Genomic DNA, 20,578 nt, shown 5'->3' on the forward strand with positions numbered 1-20,578 from the left:
CATTGCTCAGAAAATTTTAATACAAAAGGCAGTTCCTTCCTTGAGCAAATAATAGAAATGATTCACCGATGCTAATTAAATCACAGATACAGAATATGAACTTAGTCATCCTGTGCAGAGAGCGATAAGCCCTGGAAAAACTGGTTCTCCGGCAACCACTATCGTTGTAGGCTGAACATTGAACCTGGGCGTGAGAGGGAAATGTAAACATTTCAGACTTTGCTGGCAGGTAGCAAAGGTCGCTCAGATCCCTCCCCAGGTGGGAAAGACTTCTGAACAGCTGAAACGCCCAACTCAGCTCTTTGGGCTGGAAAATAAGGGTTTTACGTGGCTTATTTGGATCCATAAAAGACGTTTTAAGAAGGATTTTGGGTGCCGATCTTCCTTCCGGGTTTCATGGTGATATTAGGATGTTACATTCCCAACTATACGCACTGAGGAATACCAGATAGGAAGAAGAGGAGAGGCCTGGAAAATGTGACTTTCCTGGAATGCTATCTAAGGAATAGGTGAAGAGTCAAAGGCAGCAAAGAAGACCAGCAACAGACCCAATTCTTCGATACTAAAGATCATCTCTGGCCAAAGGAAACACCTGGAGGCAGAAACCAGATTATCTGAAGGATACCACCATCCCTCCATTCATGGTATGACAGCTGCAAGTCCTAGAGATCTTATCAAGGTAATTCACACCAAACCATGGGAGACGTTATCGCTAAAAGTGAGGTCAGAAGGGCAATTCTGAAACCGGTGGCGGGTGGGAAGCAGCAGAATAACTCAAGTTTAAGAATCACTTTCCTTTACAGAGTCGTTCACTAGATTGCTCAATAGTGAGGGAACCACATCTCTGGGGAAAATTAGATAGTGACACCAAGGAAAAAATTAAATGGTATTATTGATGCTGTTAATCCTGTTGATTAACAACTTGTCTACCAGCTAGACATGTGTGCTGTCAGTATATTTGTTTTGTTTTGTTCCATTTCGTATTAGCCGTTAATTCGTATTTCGTAATTCGAGTCCGAAATTCAATTTTGATTCGTACGAAATCAGAATTTTTGTTAGGTTCGTAAATTTTTCGTAACAATTATGAACCTTTGTTATGATGAATTTATCATTATGAGGGTCTCCCCCCATCCCTGTACTGTGCTCATTATGAGGGGCTCCCCCATCCCTGTGCTGTGCTCATTATGAGGGGCTCCTCCCATCCATGTGCTGTGCTCATTATGAGGAGCTCCCACCATCCCTGTACTGTGTCCATTATGAGGAGCTCCCACCATCCCTGTGCTGTGCCCATTATGAGGGGCTCCCACCATCCCTGTGCTGTGCCCATTATGAGGGGCTCCCACCATCCCTGTACTGTGCCCATTATGAGAGGCTCCCATCATCCCTGTACTGTGCCCATTATGAGGAGCTCCCACCATCCCTGTGCTGTGATCATTATGAGGGGCTCCCACCATCCCTGTGCTGTGCTCATTGTGAGGGGCTCCCACCGTCCCTGTGCTGTGCCCATTATGAGGGGCTCCCACCTTCCCTGTGCTGTGCCCATTATGAGGGGCTCCCACCATCCCTGTGCTGTGCCCATTATGAGGGGCTCCCACCGTCCCTGTGCTGTGCCCATTATGAGGGGCTCCCACCTTCCCTGTGCTGGGCCCATTATGAGGGGCTCCTACCATCCCTGTGCTGTGCCCATTATGAGGGGCTCCCACCATCCCTGTGCTGTGCCCATTATGAGGGGCTCCCACTTTCCCTGTGCTGTGCCCATTATGAGGGGCTCCCACCATCCCTTTGCTGTGCCCATTATGAGGGGCTCCCACCTTCCCTGTGCTGTGCTGTCTTCCTGGGTTTTTAACTTCTTCATAACGAATAATCGTAATTAACGAACACTCTTATTTTGCAGCAGAAGTAAACCTCTGATTGGTCATCAAAACACCAGTCACGTTTCCGTTGTAACGGAATTTGGATCCGAAATTCATAAACGAAATTTTGTATTTCGTACAAAATTCGGAAGCATAGCAATTCCTCCCGACTGTACGAATTTACGGAAATTTGTACGAATTTACAGAAATTCATATGAAACTAATCACACATGTCTACTACCAGCTCTGTTTATAAATGGATATTAAACATACGCATCAAGTGTTAGGCGCGCCTTCATCCAAAAATGGCAATTGCACTAGACATAGGACGTTTTGCTGCACACTTCACAGTGAGAGCAAAAATTTCAGGCCCATCATTAAGGGTTCAATTTCACCTGATGGCCTGTAAAGAGTTTTAAGGAGTTGCCAATCGGCAACTTTTGGTACCAAATTTTTTTCCCCATTTTACAGGTGCCCGCCATTTTAAGGCTTGACATGTTGGGTATCTATTTACTCGCCGCAACTTCATATTTTATATTTTACTGAAAACTTGGGTGATATATTATGTACATTCAAATTAACTGATCCGACTGACCTCCTCTAAGAACTTAAAGTATAGCTAAAGGTAAAACTTTTGATTTAGTTTTGGATGGAGTGCAGAGGGGTTTAGTACCACTGTCAGTTTTTATTGCTGTCTGTGTTCCCTGTTAAGGAGACCCCCCCCCCCTCTATTTGTCCTGTTTACCATTATCATTGAAAGGTAAAGTAAAGAAAACCCCAAATTTTGGGTTGTCCCCAGAAAAGTAATAGAAGAGAAATATTTGAATTGGGAAACTAGTTCTGATGACCTGGGGGGGGGGGGGGGGCAAGAGATTCCCTTAATTCCCAGGGATTTCCTCTCACTTCCTATTTGGCTCTGGGACAGGAAGTGAAGGGAAATCTCTCCAATGGGACACAGATGGTGAAAAACACAATCTGACAGGGGTTATAGCCCTCCCTCACTCTATCCAAAAGGAAAAAAAAAAGTTTTGACTATAGTTCTTCTTTAACATTTTTTTTCCTTGCAGTGGGTCCCTATCCCCACTCCACGGGTTAACTCATTTTGCCTAGGATGATTAATAAGGTAATACTTTATATCCAGCTTATTCCTCCTTCCCCAAGAAGCTGGTGCTCTCCTCCACTGTCTGCTTCTCCTATTCTCCTGAGAATTTTTATTTATTTATTTTTTACAAAATCCTGTTTTCACCTTTTTTTCCATTTCTTTTTGTTTTTGTTCCAACTCATTAGGCTTTGACAAAAAAAAAAAAAAAAAAAAAAAACTGGAAGCTGATTGATTTCTATACAGAGCTGCACCCAATTTTGCACGCTCCAGTTTTAGTGAATCAACCCCTTTCTGTCTACATGCATTCCAGCTAATATGTGTGCTGCTGTAATAGTACACCATTGGAAGCCCATGTAACAGGGTGACAACCCAGAGCCATAATTGGGAGACAGGGGACAGAGACAAAGGGTTGTGACCCTATAACAGGAATAGCAGGAAGTGCCTGGCCGGACCACAAGGTATTATTTGAACTGCTTGTATAAAATAGTAATTTTTTATTTATTTTTTTCCATAAAGTATTTATTGGGTTTTCAAATAGTACAAAGAGAAACATGTGACAATAAAAGTACTAAGGGAGCACAGTACATATTATAACCGCAATCATCTAAGAATACAAAAGAAGTGTTGGAACATAGCAATAAGATGAAAGGTAACCTTTTTCCATACCTCCAACTTGATCCGAACTAATTGTCCCCATACTCCACTAAATGCTTGTGTCAAATCCCTGAGGGGACATTTTAGCTTATACTAGGGGGGTCCGTAGTCCAGGGGAGAAGACTCGTGTCTTGGGAAAGTCCAGTCATTAAAAGGTTACATTCTGTCTTCCTAAGGTTCAATGTGAAGTAAAGGGGAAAGGGCGAGGTGTCAGAGGGAGGGAGCAGTAAATAGAGGGCAGAGAGGGAACTTGCCCAGCTGGGGAGAAGCGGTCGAATGATCACGGAAGTGGAGCGTCACTGTAAGTTTTGGCAGAAAATCTTTAAGGGGGGGGGTCATAGGGTTGAAAAATCTAAGAGGGGGGGAGAGATAAAAAACTAGGCAGGGGAAAAGGGGAAAGGAAGGAGATGGGATGGTTAGAAAGAATGAGAGGAGAAAAAAAAAAAAGGGGGGAAGGGGGGGATCCTCTCTCCGGGCTCCCCCTGCTGCACAGGCAGATGTGTAGATGGGCTAGCAGCCCATCATGATGGCTCAATTTGTCTGAGTTAATAAGGGCATCTCTTGTCTGTGTAATAGCAAATACCGGGTCAGGCAGGGACCCGCGCGGGGTCTGAATAGGCGTATGGAATGGTCCCGGGGCAGAGAAGATCATAATCTCGAAAGTGTGTCCATTTGTCCCATGTCTGAGCAAATTTATGTGGGGAGTCTCGAGCGATATGAATGAGTTCTTCCATTTCAGCTATTTTCGCTACTCTGTTTAACCATTCGTTAGTGGAGGGAACATTCGGAGAACCCCAGTGGGTCGGGATACAAAGCTTGGCGGCATTAAGTAGATGTAGGCTCAGTGATTTCACATATGTGTGGGGCATGACAGATGTGTGATGGAGGAGCATGCGGGCAGGTGTGTAATCTATTGAGGTGCCGGTAATAGAGCTGGATATTCTGTGGACCTGGGTCCAGAAGGTCTGTATTCTGGGGCAGGACCACCATATATGTAGCAGTGAGCCCTCATCGTTCAGGCATCTCCAGCACTTGTTAGGGATCTCCGGATTGAATTTGCTGACTACTTCCGGAGGTCGGTACCATCTGGAGATGATTTTATAATTATTCTCTTGGGTATTTACGTTCAGTGAACCTTTGTGTGTGATGAAGAAAATTTTTTCCCAAGCTTCCTCAGAGATCTCCATTTGTAACTCTCTCTCCCAGGCTCGACATGCCTTCCAGTCCTTTGGAGAGTTGGACTGAGAAAGCAGTGAATGTATAGAAGAAATCAAATGTCTTTGGGGTGTGCCCTGGGAGCAGAGAGTCTCAAAGGGTGTGAGTTGCCTGGATATTATTCCCCTCTTGTGCTCCCCTCTGAGAAAGTGGCATATTTGGAAATAAGTCCACTTGGGGAAGGGGTGGCTGTCGACATTGCTGGGAAGGCTCGTATAGTCTAGGAGTTTACCGTTCTTGTAGAACTGGTGTGCCAATAAATCTCTGTGTGGCCAAACATCTTTGAGAAAATTTGTAGACATACCAGGAGGGAAAGATGGGTTGAGACGGATGGGTGTGAGAGGTCCCGGGTTAGAAGAGATGTCATAATGTCTGCATGCTTCTTTGAAAATGTTTAGTGTTACATTTACTAAGGGGTGGTCTTTCAGGGCATTGGGTCTAGAAGAGAAGGGGATCCAAGGTGTATGCTTGATGGGTACTGCAGAGAAAGAGTCTTCAAGTGCGACCCAGTCCTTGTCAGTCCCGTGTGTTGACCAATCTGTGATTCTGACCAAATGACAGGCTAAAGAGTATCTTTTGAGATCAGGGAGACCAATCCCCCCTGAGAATTTGGGGCTTGTCAATTGTACGTAGCTAATCCTCGGGCGCTTGTGTTTCCACAAGAATAGGGTGGATAAGCGTTTGATATGTGCGAAAAAGGAGGCCGGGAGTTGAATGGTGATCGCTTGCAAGAGATACAGGATCCTTGGGAGCACATTCATCTTAAGGATAGAAGCGCGGCCGAACCAGGAAAAATGGGGCTTATTCCATCTACGTAAGTCTTCGGCGATGGAGCGTGCTAATGGGAGGAAGTTCTTTGAATAGAGATCGCTAAGTTTAGTGGGGAGCTGAATTCCCAAATATGTTATGGCTTCTCCCTGCCAAGAGAAAGGAAAGGTGTTCTGACAGTGAGTGACTAAGTCTCTTGGAAGAGTAACGTTTAGGGCGCTGGATTTTGAAAAATTTATTTTCAGATTGGAGATTCGACCAAATGATTCAAAGTCTTTGAGTAAGTTTGGAATGGATGTAAGCGGTTCGCTGAGAAACAGCAGGATGTCATCAGCGAACGCCGCCAGTTTGTGGGTATGTCCCGCTACTTGTAATCCTTTAATGTCTTCGTTAGTTTGGAGGCGCCTAAGAAGGGGTTCTAGGGTTAGGATAAATAAGATGGGAGACAAGGGGCACCCCTGTCTCGTTCCGTTGCGGATGGGGAAGGCATTTGACAGGCGTCCGTTAACTCTTATATTGGCAGTTGGTATTGAATAGAGGGACATAATCAGATCTAGCATTCTGTTAGGTATGCCTATATGGCTAAGTACCACTTCCAAATAATCCCAGGACAGCCTGTCAAATGCCTTCTCCGCATCTAGAGACAGAAAAAAGCCTTTTTGGTTTTGGGAGGTGAGCCAGTGGTGTAAATTGATGGCCTTGGTAGTGTTATCCCTGGCCTCTCGGCCGGGGACAAAACCCACTTGATATGTCCCAATGAGAGAGGGGAGAAGTGGGAGTAAACGATTGGCTAATATCTTGGCGAAGAGCTTTATGTCGGAATTAAGCAGGGAGATGGGCCTATAGCTTGTGACCGACGCAGCATCCTTCCCCTGCTTGGGGATGACCGTTATGTGGGCTTCTAGGAGCCTATGAAACGGCGTAGGTGAGATGCTTAGGGAATTAAATGTTTTGAGAAATGGCGTTGACAAAATCTCAGAGAAAACGTTGTAATAGAGGGTGGGAAGACCATCCGGGCCTGGACTTTTACCCGGTTTCATTTGTTTAATAGCCTGCTTTAGTTCTGATTCTGTGATGGGCTTATCCAAATCTGTGGCTACTGCGCTTGATATCTTCCCGGGGCTATACTGGTCAAGAAAATTCGCAATGAGCGACTCCCTATGGTGCTGAGAGCCAGAGGAGGCTGTTGGGCATGGTAGATTATAAAGGCCTTTGTAGTAGTGTTCGAACTGGGCTGCTATGTCTTCCGATGAGGTGTGGGCAGTACCCTTCGGGTCTACTATGGTGTGTACAGTGCTAGAGGCACATTTGGTTGCGGATGGCTTGAGCTAAAAGTCTACCATTTTTGTTTCCCTGTTCGTAGAACAACTTTTGAGTAAGGATGAATTTGCGGCGTATTCTAAGGTTTAAGGTCTCCAAAAGGAGCTGTCTTGTGTCAGTCAGTTCCTGAAGGGTGTCCCGTGCCAAAGATTGTTTATGGGATCTTTCCAATTGTTGGATTTTATGTACCAAATCAGATATTCTTGCTTGGTTTGCCTTTTTCCTGGCGGCCGCGAGTTCTAGAAATTTTCCCCTTATAGTGCATTTATGGGCTTCCCAGATCGTTATTGGGGACATCAAGGGATCGGCATTTTCTAAAAAAAAATGATTTAGGCTGGATCCGATACTGTTAATGTCAGCCTCAGATGTAAGGAGGGAGGCATTCAAACGCCAAATTTTCGTAGCTCGTGGCTGATCTGGGAGAGTAAGGAGCAACGAGATTGGGTGGTGGTCAGCAACAAGAAGCGGTTCAATACTGGCTGATTTGAGCATGGGGAGATCTCTCTGGGAAATAAAAAGGTAATCCAATCTCGAGTACCTGTTGTGGGGCGGTGAAAAAAAGGTGAAGTCTTTCGTGTTGGGATGTAGGGTGCGCCATGTATCGTGTAGTGTGAGAGCCTGTAGAAGTGTTTTGATTTGTCGCAGTGTCTTATATGGAAGGGAGGAGGTGCCCGAGGAGGAGTCTAGGAGTGGTTGGAGTGTTGCATTAAAGTCCCCACCGAAAATGGTCAGTCCTGCTTTGAAGTTTGTGAGAAGATCAGTAACAGTACGAAAAAAGCTCAGTTGCGCTGTGTTAGGGCTGTAGATGTTTGCTAACGTGATTGGGGCGATTGTAAACAAGACCCTTTAGGAATATATATCGCCCTTCTGGATCGATCAAGGAATCCTCTAATTGCCAGGGAATGTCTCGCGAAATCAGAATCGTTACTCCCTTAGTTTTGGCTAAAGGATTGGTAGAGTGGTATGCTGTGGGGTACTTGCGGCTTACAATATTAGGGACCTGACCCGTGCGAAAATGGGTTTCTTGTAAAAAAGCAATATCCGCCTTCTGTTTGGCCAGTAGGCTCAGGATCTGGCTGCGTTTTTCGGGGATGTTAAGGCCTTTCACATTTTGTGAGAGAATTTTAAGGGTCGCTGAATCAAAATTTACAGTTGGGACCGGCATGGCGAAGTCTAAAAAGGGACGTGTGAGGAGGGTGGCTATGAACTTGCGTTGTCTACAGGAATGTCAGAGTGTATTTGCTGTGGGGGAGGCCGGAGAGAGGCAAACAATGGGGAAGAGAGAAAAAAAAAAAAAAGAGGAGGGGGGGGTAGAGGTAAGACAAAGAAGGAGGAGGGGGAGGAGGGTGAGAGAGGAGGGGAAGGGAAGAAGGTCGGTACCGGAGGGTTGTGTAGCACAGCTACCTTACCCTAACCTAAGTCGGTTAATCCGGAAAGGTTCAACAGTCGGAGGGTCCTTCCGTTGTGTGGGGTCGAGGAGGGAAGTCCGAGTCGAGTCCGTGTAGGGATCAGTCCAACGGGAGTCCATGCAAAATTTTCAGTAGTCTAACTGGAGCCTGCTAAAAAGTAGAAAGCAGAGGGGATTCGGAAACTGAAAACATATAAAACAAGAATAGGGTACAGGTATCAAATAATTACAAACCATATTACAACAGGTGAACAAAATCGAGAAAAACAGTATTGGCAGCCCCCAGGTGGTTGGGAGACATAACATGCGAGGATAGGGAACAATGAAAGCCAACAATCCCTACCCCCCCCTCCCCCCTGTCCTTTCATCACTCAACTATTACCGTATCTAATTATTATATTAATTTTCTACCAAAACCAGCACCCCTTCACCCCCAACCCCCCACCCCCCCAAAAGTGCTTCACTGCAACAAGTGGGATCTGATTACAAAACTATGGGAGTACTTCTCTCTCCACGTATAAAGTGGTCAAACGAGTGGGGCAATCCAATCGATCAAATAGAAAAAAAAATTAAGAGTGGAAAAGTTTAGTACCCAAACGTGACAGAAAGGGCCTCAGATGAAACAGAGCTGTCCCAGAAGCATGTAGTTCTGTCTACGTCCGCTACAGGTGTATCAAAAAAAAAAAAAAAAAAAAGGGGGGGGGGAGGGGGGATTACTGGTATCTGAAAGCGCACATGGGGAGGGGGGCATGGAGGGGGGAGGCGGGAGAGGAGTGGGGACAAATCCGTCACCACTCTCGTAAAGTTAAAGGGTCATGGGTGACAAGCTAAAAGGCCTGGTGGCCAGCTAAGTTGTTCAGCAGGGGAGAGGGGGGAAGGGATACAGGAGCCCAACAGGGGCCAGGAAAGTATTTGTAAAGTGAGAGGATTGTATCACTTAACACAAGACCGCCAGGCTACGGGCAATCTGGTCTGGCTCGCCTGTGGGCAGGTGAAGCTGTGGGACTGTCGAACGCTCTGTCACCAGCATCATTTTGGCGGAGCGATCTAGGCGATGATGATCTGCGTCTCCTTATGTGGAAGTCATCTCTTTCAGGGATGGTGTCCATCGAGTTGGTTCTCTGCAGGTGGGTGTGACGGAAGGCCTTGTACCAGTCAGGTAACTCGACAGGAGGTAGTTGAAGTGTCTCACAAAACCTTCCAAGCTCCTCAGGTACTCTCAGAACGGCGGTGCGACCCGCCACCGTGGCGGATATGCCGAATGGGAACCTCCATTTGTATTGGATGCCTTTGCGTCGAAGGACTTCAAGCAGGGGGCGTAAATCTCTTCTGTTCTGTAAAGTTATGGGGGACAGATCCTGAAAGATCTTGATTTCAGCGCCCTGAAACATCAGATGTCGGCGATCCCTAGCCCTCTTTAGGATGTCTTCCTTAATTTTAAAGTTCACGAGACAGCAAACGACATCCCTAGGAGGGTCCGTGTCTCTGCTTCTGGGCTTAAGGGCTCTGTGTAGCCTCTCAAATTCCAACGGGGTCTCTGGGGGTCTGCCAAGCAGATCGTTAAACAACTGAGTGGTGACTTGGGTCAAATGTGAGGGTTCAATGCTTTCAGGGATACCTCTTACCCGGACGTTGTGCCTGCGGCCCCTGTTGTCAAGGTCCTCCATGTATCTGTTCACATCTCGTAACTGTGAGTTGTATGAAAGAGAGGAGTGCTGCAGCTGCCTGATGGTGGTGTCATGGCGGGCAGTTGCTTCCTCCACGCCAGAAACTCTGGCATGCATGGCCTGAATGTCCCTCCGGAGCTCCGTGATGGCAGCGGTCAGAGAGTTTTTGATATCAGCTGCAACGTCTCTGAGATCAGCCATGGTAAGCGTCTGTAGGCTCGTTGGGCTCTGTGTCCTGTCAGCTCTCGGTGAGAGCTCAGTTACTGGCGTGCTCCTGGCCGGGGACGGGGCCTCCGCGTAGGCCTGATGTGAAGCCTCGGCCTCGCGTGAACGGGGCCGGAAGATTTCCGGGATACTGCGGCCGTTCGGCGCATCGGAACCTCGCGGGGAACGAGAACGGGACTGTGAGCTGTGTCCCCTAGACTTCCCCATCGTCAGCGCTGGGTCTGCTCCAAGGAGAGAGGTATATAGGGACTCCCGTGGACGGAGCTCGTCTAGCTTGCGGCCATCTCCGCTCGGCTCCAAGCCACGCCCCCCCAGTAATTTTGCATTTAAAAATCACATGAACATGTTAAAGTGACACCAAACTCTGGTTTATATATATATATCTATATATATATATATATATATATATATATATATATAGATATCTATCCATATATTTTTTATATATATCTATATATAAATAGATATCTAGATAGATAGATAGATAGATAATATTTGAATACCAGACACTTTCATCCCCCTCCTGCCCAGGCCAATTTTCACATTTCAGCGCTGTTGCACTTTGAATGACAATTGTGCGGTCATGCTACATTTCACTAATATCAAATTTGTATAAATTTTTTTTGAGACAGATAGAGCTTTTTTTTCCGGTGGTATTTATTCACTACTGTTTATTTTTATTTTTTGCAAAATAAATAAAAAAAAAACAAAAAAAATGAATATTTTGAAAAAAAATATGTTTTTCTTTGTTTCTGTTACAAAATTTTGCAAATAAAAAATCTTTCGTCAGAAATTTTAGACCAAACTGTATACTGTTACATTCCTTTGGTGAAAATAACCCAAATCGGTGTATATTATTTAGTCTTTAGGAAAGTTACAGAGTCCACAATCTATGGGGATATATATCTGAAAATTGATCAGTCCCCATGTACTGACGGCCGATCTCGTTTCTTGAGGCCCCAAAAATGCCAAGACAGTACAAATTCTCCCCCAGGGTTAGGGTTGTGGGGAAGAGGTCCTTGTCCTCATCAACATGGGGACAAGGTGCTTTGCCGGGGGGGGGGGGGGGACCCCTGCGGCAAAATGCCCTCCCATATTGAGATATAGCAGGGATAAGCAATTAGCGGACCTCCAGCTGTTGCAGAACTACAATTCCCATGATGCATAGCAAGACTCTGAGAGCCACGAGTATGACTCCCAGAGGCAGATGAATGATGGGACTTGTAGTTTTGCAACAGCTGGAGGTCCACTAATTGCATATCCCTGAGATATAGTATAGCAGGGATATGCAATTAGCGGACCTCCAGCTGTTGCAGAACTACAAGTCCCATGAGGCATAGCAAGACTGACAACCACAAGCATGACGCCCAGAGGCAGAGGCATGATGGGACTTGTAGTTTTGCAACAGCTGGAGGTCCGCTAATTGCATAACCCTGTAGTATAGTATGGCTTGGGGGGGTTCCTGGCTTTTCGGGTTACATGCTCGAATAAGGGCCTAGTATGGATTTTGAAACATAAACACATAGAAAAGGGATGCAGAGAAAGGCAGAGTAGTCCATTAAGTCTTTTTTTTTTGGGGGGGGGGGGGGGGTTGTGTTTTTTTTTCTTTTCTTTCGTTAACTTTGTTGTCTGACTATAGATTTATGTTTGTCCTATGCATGTTTGAAGCCATTTACTGTTGACTGTCTCACTACCTCTGCTGGTAGTTTATTCCAAGCACCAACTAACCTTTCAACTATTTCAAGCATTTTAAGGGGAACCCCATGCATTTTGACATGGGGTCCCCCTTAAAATCCATACCAGAGCTGGAGAGCCTGGTATGAATTGCGGTGGGGGGCCCCAGCACTGTTTTTGTTTTTTGTTTTTTCAATTGTTTTTTCTTGTTTACATTCTACTGTCAGCAGGGATCACCTATCGTTATTAGAATGCCAGTGGGTGCCAACGCCTTTACAACCGATGACTCATCCGTCCTGCTGACAGAAGGCATAAGTCACCAATTAGGTGCCAACTCCTTAAAATACCAAAGCTCTAAAGCTTTATAAAAACATTGTACAAAAATGTGCAAAAATGCAAATAAAAATTAGCAACACCCCAAAAAAAAAAGCACAACGCTCAGGTGTGAATGCTGCCTAAAATATCACCAGCTTATAAAAGACGGTAAAGTGTAACAAAAGTAAAACAAAGGTAAAACATAAAAGTTACATACATGTTGTGGAATAAATAAAATATAATTTCCTTTCCTTCTATTTCTTTAAAATCACCATCCATTTTACATTTCTTCAGTTACTTCTTGGCTTAAAGTGGTTCTGCACCTAAAAAAAAAATATTAAAAGCCAGCAGCTACTAATATTGCAGCTGCTGACTTTTAATAAAATCACACTTACCTGTCCCAGGATCCAGCGAAGTCGGCGGCAGATGACGAGCGATCGCTCGTATCGCTGCTGCCCCCGCCGCCATCCTCTGTCAGGGAATCGGGAAGTGAAGCGTTGCGGCTTCACTGCCTGGTTCCCTACTGCGCATGCGCGAGTCGTGCTGCGCGTCTCTTCTGGTCCCCCGCTGTGTCCTGGGAACTGCGGCGGTCTGCCCGGAAGTGGGTGCAGATACCTGGATTATCCAGGTAACTGCACCCCTCCCCCCTGAAAGGTGCCGATTGTGGCACCAGAGGGGGGGAGGGATCAGATTAGCGGAACTTCCCCTTTAGGGTGAAGAACCGCTTTAAGCAAATGATGCCAGGAGACTTTAGGAGAGGAGAGGAGAAGAGAAGAGGAGGAGAGGTTTTCTTAGCTCTCTCTTAACTCTCCTGCATGCAAGCTTGATCTAAGGGCAGATGGATTCCAGGAAGTTAATGCTACATAAATCATTTGCCCTTTCTCAAGATGGCCAAGGCTAGAAATGCTAGGGGGGTGTTTTTCAAAGTGATTTCTCAACACAATAAAGCATGGAGATATAAATGGATGGGGGGGATTGCTTTGAATATTAAAAAGAAATTAAATAGTGTTTTTGAAGCATGTGACAACTCCTTCAGAGCTATCCACCTCATCCACTGGGCCCACACCAGACAGAAGTTCAGCCCCTATCTTATATTACCCACGGATGCAGAAAAGGCGTTTGACCATGTCGACTGGTCTTTTCTGTGAGCGGTCTTAGAAACTTTAGGACTAGGTCCCCAAATGCTGACATGGATCATGGCCTTATACTCGGGCACCCACTGCCCAGGTTAAGGTGAATGGCCTTTTCTCCTCCAGGTTCCCGATTAGGAATGGCATGAGACAGGGATGTCCTCTCTCCCCTCTGCTGTTCACTCTAATTTTGGAGACCTTATTACACTCCATACGGGCCAATCTGGATATCGGGGGGGGGGGGGGGGTAAAGCATGGCAATACGGAGCACAAGTTACCGGCCAATGCCGATGATGTGTTCTTCCATCTCATGGAGCCCCTGATTTCGCTGCCAAATTTTCTGAAGGAGCTTCAATGGGTTGCGGCACTCTCTAACTTTAAAATCAATTATTCTAAATCTGAGATTTTACCAATCGTGCTTCCTTCGGCATTGACAACGAGTCTACAAGCAGCTCCGCCACCTCTGTCACTAAACCTCTTTACACAAGGAAGGGGAAAGGGACTTGGGGATGGAGTTTTCCGGGACACAGCTGGACCATTTGTATGGGCTCACTCACTCTAGCTCCATAGAGCCTAGAACCCAAGAGCCAAACTACAAGATATTGACTTGTACCGGACACCTGCTGCTTTGTCACGGATCTATTCCTCTGTCCGTGACGTGTGACCGTAGAACATTGTTACACTTGTGGTGGGAGTGTCCGGTGGTCAGGTCATTTTGGGAGGATATTAAAACTCAGCTAAAGTTAATATTGGGCTTGGATATTCCGTTCTCTTCACTGCACTTCCTTTTTCATGTCCCTCCACTACCAGTCAGCCAATACAAGAAAAGCGCCTTGCTGCATCTCCTAAATGTGGCTAGACACTTGCCCCTCGTTTATTTGAAGCGTACACATGTTCCAAGCTGAGAGGAGTGGATACAGAAGGTGCAGGAGATTAAGGAAGCCGAAGAATGGGTGGCAACTTGTAAAGGCACTAAGGAATGGTTTCATTATATATGGGCACTGTGGTCAGAACACACCTCTGATCCAGGGCATGCCTCGTCTAGCCTTGAGGAGGCATTATTGGAACTAGCTGAACCGTCCCTCATCGGACGCACCTGATACTGCACTTTGCCTGATTAGACATTTCCCACAACCTCAGATGAACCATTATTTCTTTAGTACCTCTTCCTTTGCAGCAAAGATCATTGGTGTGAGCATCCATCAACATTTTTTCTAATGGAAGCACAGGTACGTGCCCTTGGGAGAGGGTTCACCCCCTCTATACTATTCTTTTTCATTTTCTTTTTGTTCAAAATATGTTGTTCTGAATAGGTCTGTCACAATTACTATCAATGGCGGCATTTACCGGTTGTACCATCATAAGACATATTCCCTCCCCTTCTGGTACTAGGAAGGGGACTTATTTCTGTGTTCTGTCCTGAGTAGGCTCGCTCCAGGGTGGGACCTCTGGTTGGGGAAGGTCTGGTGGAGGCCTATTAGGTCCCCCTCCTTCGCTAGAGGCCTGCAGGATAGAACCATGCTGGTCCTGTGCTTGTGGACAGGACGATAACTAATGGAATGTTTTAATGTTCACTTGACAGTGCCTATGCCAGCCCTGGTCGAAATATGTGTTAGCCCACGTACACACGGTCGGAGATTTTGCCAACCAAATCCGTCGGATTTTGCCCGTCGGATTTAGTCTGACGGATTGTGTCCGAAACTGTTGCATACACACAGTCGGGCCAAGTTGGCGAAAAATCAGATTTTTCAGAACGTGATGACGTAATTTCGTTACGATGGGACTACATTCAGGCTAGTAGCCAATAGCTTTGATGTAGGAATTTGATCTGAGCATGCGTGGCACTTGGTCCGATCAAAATCCTCTACACATGATCGGATTAGGTCCGTCTGGCCCAGTTGGTCGGGAAATATTTCCAACATGTTGGAAAATTGGGTCGGACAGAGATTCGAACGGAATCAGTCCGATGCATACCACACACAGTCGGATTATCTGACGACACGGTCCGATAAGACTCATTCCGACAGATTCTCCGACCGTGTGTACAAGGGCTAAGCCTTTAGACATGGGCGTTGTCAATAAATTTGTTTTGTTTTGTTCCTTTCCGTTTCGTATTATAATTAATTCGTATTTCGTAATTCATGTCGGAAATTTTGTACGAAATACAAATTTTCGTTTGTTAACTTTTCGTAACAATTACAAATGTTTGTTATGAGGAAGTTATCATTATGAGGGGCTCCCACCATCCCTGTGGTTTACTGACTTCCTGGGTTTTTAACTTTTAGGTTTGTTAACTTTTCTTAACAATTACAAATGTTTGTTGGGAATTCGGATCCGAAATTCATAAACAAAATTTTGTATTTGGCACAGAATTCAGAAGCATAGCAATTCTTTTTTCGGATCCTCCCGAATGTACGAATTTACGAAAATTCGTACAAATTTTCGATTCGTATGAAACTAATCGCACATGTCTATTTATTACACAAAAAAAAATAGCGTTTTTGGTTTGTGGTGCTCAGATGCAGTAAACATCCTCTTTAACTTTTCTTTTACCCGCGCCCGAGTTTTATTCCGGAGTGACACCCTCTTGGGTATTTTCTCCCCTATGGTTATGTAGCGCCAGGCTCCTGAATGTGTTTTTCAAAACTTAACTTTAGCCATACTACAGTTTGGTTTGGGTCTATTTACCTAACTCTGACTTCTATATCAGTCTGACTGGGCTGTGAAATGTTCATACTGTACAATTCAGACTTTTTGACGGACTAGGTCCAACGGTCTTCCCGACTGACTTTTGGTGGAGGTCTTACAGACTTTCTGATAGACATGGGCGCCGTCAATAAATTTGTTTCGTTCTGTTCCGATTCGATTCGTATTAAAATTAATTCGTACTTCGTATTTCGTGTCCGAAATTCCGTTTCGTTTCGTATGAAATACGAATTGTCGTTAGGTTAGTTAACGTGTATGAACGTTCTTTACGATGAATTTAAAGGCAAAAATATACCTCAATATGACAGTCGATGCTGATGGAAGTTTGGTTTTTATCCGAAATACGAAATTTCATTAGATGAGATGAGTTGCGGCCAGAAATTTTGCACTGCGCATGCGCGATGCGTTCCAAATGCTTGCACCATGCGTTCCAGAGGATTTCCGACAATGTAGTTCAGTGAAACCGTCAGATGATGTCACGGGAGTGAGGGGAGGTAATCGTGACATTAACTTTAGACAGAGCAGAGAGCGGCGGAGAGAGAGCGGGTAACTGTCGCTCAGGGAGGGGATTACCTCCCCTCACTTCTCTGACATTATCTGACGGTTTCACTGGTCTGCATTGTCGCAAATCATTTGGAACGCATGGCGCAAGTGTTTGGAACGCATCGCGCATGCGCAGTGCTAAATTTCTGGCCGCAACGTCACTTCCGGAGCATTCTATGATGGCTGGGGAGCAAAATATGACACTACACCATGCACCGCTGGTCCAGTTTGCGCCTGCTCCTCCTGGGGCTGCTTATTATGAGGGGCTCCCACCATCCCTGTGCTGACATAAGCATAATGACGACAACTGATCCGAAATTCGTAAACAAAAGTTCGTATTGCGTACAGAATTTGGACGCACGGCAATTCGTATTTCGGATCCTCCCGGACTTCGTACGAAACTAATCGCACATGTCTACTTTCTCAATGAAACGAACTTGGCCACACACGATAGGACTAAGTCCGTTCATTTTGAACGTGATGACATAAACGGGACTAAACAAGGAAGTTCAATAGCCAGTAGCCAATAGCTGCCCTTGTGTCGTATTTGGTCCATCGGACTAGTACACAGACGAACGGTTTTCCCGATTTTTAGTCCGTTGGACTTGAGTCCGTTGGATAGATTTGAAACATGTTTTATTACTAGGTCCGTCAGACTTTTGGGGGAAAAAAAAAGTCCGCTGGAGCCCACACACGATCGAATTGTCCGACGGATTCTGGGCTGCCGGACCAAGTCTGCTGGAAAGTCCGATCGCGTGTACGTGGCATTAGTCCTACCACTCCTTGTACTATATCTGATATTGAATACACATTCTTTCTATATTTAGGAGACACGTTACCATATTACCATTGTATCAGATTCTTAACATTGCTTACTAACTGTTATCAGCCACAGGAATGTGAATAGACGAGTCTCCTAATGACCCTCTTTCCTGTGATTGTCATCCCTTCTGTAGCTGTGCTATGCATAACTTTATATCTATCTCAAGGTAAAATTGTAGATTTAAAATAAAGACATCATGTTGCTGGTTACTCTGTACATTATGCCTGTCCTTTTCCTATTTAAAATACAGGAAGGCGCTGTTTAAAATTGTAACCCTTTGTTAGGACATGTAGTGTTCAAATCTAGTTTACTGATCATAATCAAGGACTGCAAACACAGTACAGACAGGCGTAATTATGTTTAATTATCATTTTAATAAATACCGTATTTATCGGCGTATAACACACTTTTTATCCCTGAAAATAGAGGGCAAATCATGTGTGCGTGTTAAACGCTGATATTGGGTCACATACAGTCCCACCTCCTGGACTGGCTCCTAGAATACACATCACATGTCCCAGCATTGGACCAGTGTTTTGTCTCTCATAGGAGCCAGTCCAGGAAGTGGGACTGTGTGTGACTGTGAGCAGCGAGTAAACAATAGATCCCTCTGTGTAATCTGGCACTGAGTAGGGCTGGATTAATCGGCAATGGCAAGGCTGCAGATGGGCACTGATCAGGGTGCATTAATGGACATTGGTGAGGCTGCAGATGGGCACTGATCAGGCTGCAATGATGGCCAATGGCGAGGTTGCAGATGGGTACTGATCAGGTTGCATTAATGAGCAATGGTGAGGCTGCAGATGGGCACTGATCAGGCTGCAATGTTGGCCAATGGCGAGGCTACAGATGGGTACTGATCAGGCTGCATTAATGGGCAATAGCGAGGCTGCAGATGGGCACTGATCAGGCTGCAATGATGGGCAATGGCGAGGCTGCAGATGGGTACTGATCAGGCTGCATTAATGGGCAATGGCGAGGCTGCAGATGGCCACTGATCAGGCTGCAATGATGGGCAATGGCGAGGCTGCAGATGGCCACTGATCAGGCTGCAATGATGGGCAATGGCGAGGCTGCAGATGGCCACTGATCAGGTTGCATTAATGGGCAATGGTGAGGCTGCAGATGGGGACTGATCAGGCTGCATTAATGGGCAATGGAGAGGCTGCAGATTGGCACTGTTTTTGTTTTTTGTTTTTTCAATGCTGGCTCTTGTTTACATTCTACTGTCAGCAGGGATCACCTATCGGTATTAGGATGCCAGTGGGTGCCAACGCCTTTACAACCGATGACTCATCCATCCTGCTGACAGCAGGCATAAGTCACCAATTAAGTGCCAACTCCTTAAAATACCAAAGCTCTAAAGCTTTATAAAAACATTGTACAAAAATGTGCAAAAACGCAAATAAAAATTAGCAACACCCCAAAAAAAAAGCACAACGCTCAGGTGTGAATGCTGCCTAAAATATCACCAGCTTATAAAAGACGGTAAAGTGTAACAAAAGTAAAACAAAGGTAAAACATAAAAGTTACATACATGTTGTGGAATAAATAAAATATAATTTCCTTTCCTTCTATTTCTTTAAAATCACCATCCATTTTACATTTCTTCGGTTACTTCTTGGCTTAAGCAAATGATGCCAGGAGACTTCAGGAGAGGAGAAGAGGAGGAGAGGTTTTCTTAGCTTTCTCTTAACTCTCCTGCATGCATGCTTGATCTAAGTGATTTCTCAACACAATAAAGCATGGAGATATAAATGGATGGGGGAGATGCTTTGAATATTAACCACTTGCAGACCGGACCATTTTGCTGGTCAAAGACCAGACCACTTTTTGTGATTCGGCACTGCGTCGCTTTAACTGACAATTGCGTGGTCGTGCGACGTGGCTCCTAAACAAAATTGACGTCCAAAAGAGATTTTATTTTGGTGGTATTTGATCACCCCTGCGGTTTTTATTTTTTGCGCTATAAACAAAAATAGAGCGACAATTTTGAAAAAAACGCATTATTTTTTACTTTTTGTTATAATAAATATCCCCCAAAAATATATAAAAAACATTTTCTTCCCTCAGTTTAGGCTGATACGTATTCTTCTACATATTTTTGGTAAAAAAAATCGCAATAAGCGATTATTGATTGGTTTGCGCAAAAGTTATAGCGTTTACAAAATAGGGATAGTTTTTTATTATTTTTTTTTTACTAGTAATGGCGGCGATCAGCGATTTTTATTGTGACTGCGACATTGTGGGGGACCCATCGGACATTTTTGACACATTTTTGGGACCATTGTCATTTATACAGTAATCACTGCTATATAAATGCAGTGATTCCTGTGTAAATGACACTGGCAGTGAAGGGGTTAACCAGTGGGTGGCCATGTAGGGGTTAAGTGTTCCTAGGGGTGTGTTACTAACTGTGGGGGGGTTGGGCTTTCATTTAGTGAACACTGATCTCTGCTCCAATCACATGGAGCAGAGATCAGCGTCACTAGTTGCTAGGCAGAATGGAGAAATGCTGTTTACACGGCATTTCCTCCATTCGGCCGCTCCTTGAGACGATCGCGGGGATGCCCGCGGCGATCGAGTCCGCGGGTCCCGCGACCGGACTCACCGGGGTACCGACCAGCGCAGGAGCAGCCGCCGGCGGCGCGCTCCCGATGGCAAGGCGGCATTGAATATTGGACGTACCTGTACGCCAATATGCCTGCCCGTGCCATTCTGTCGACGTACATCGTCGCACGCTGGTCGGGAAGTGGTTAAAAAATAAATTAAATAGTGTTTTTGAAGCACGTGACAACTCCATCAGAGCTATCCACCTCATCCACTGGGCCCACACCAGACAGAAGTTCAGCCCCTATCTTATATTATCCACGGATGCAGAAAAGGCGTTTGACCATGACGACTGGTCTTTTCTGTGAGCGGTCTTAGAAACCTTAGGACTAGGTCCCCAGATGCTGACATGGATCATGGCCTTATACTCTGCACCCACTGCCCAGGTTAAGGTGAATGGCCTTTTCTCCTCCAGGTTCCCGATTAGGAATGGCACGAGACAGGGGTGTCCTCTCTCCCCTCTGCTGTTCACTCTAATTTTGGAGACCTTATTACACTCCATACGGGCCAATCTGGATAGCGGGGGGGGGGGGGGGGGTAAAGCATGGCAATACGGAGCACAAGT

At 45.5% G+C, this 20,578-nt stretch overlaps 1 protein-coding gene across 1 annotated transcript in view; it reads left to right on the forward strand.

Moving 5' to 3' along the window:
- Positions 1–209: 209 nt before the first annotated feature.
- Positions 210–20,578, forward strand: part of LOC143923386 (uncharacterized) — an 88,149-nt gene continuing 67,780 nt past the window's right edge. The window contains exon 1 of the mRNA XM_077447011.1: positions 210–679. The gene's annotated coding sequence lies outside the window, so the exon portion shown is untranslated. The remainder of the gene's footprint in view (positions 680–20,578) is intronic.

The sequence above is a fragment of the Lithobates pipiens genome, unplaced genomic scaffold (assembly GCF_037356315.1).
Source record: "Lithobates pipiens isolate NorthernLeopardFrog02 unplaced genomic scaffold, aLitPip1_a1.2 Scaffold_22, whole genome shotgun sequence".
Lineage (NCBI taxonomy): Eukaryota > Metazoa > Chordata > Amphibia > Anura > Ranidae > Lithobates > Lithobates pipiens.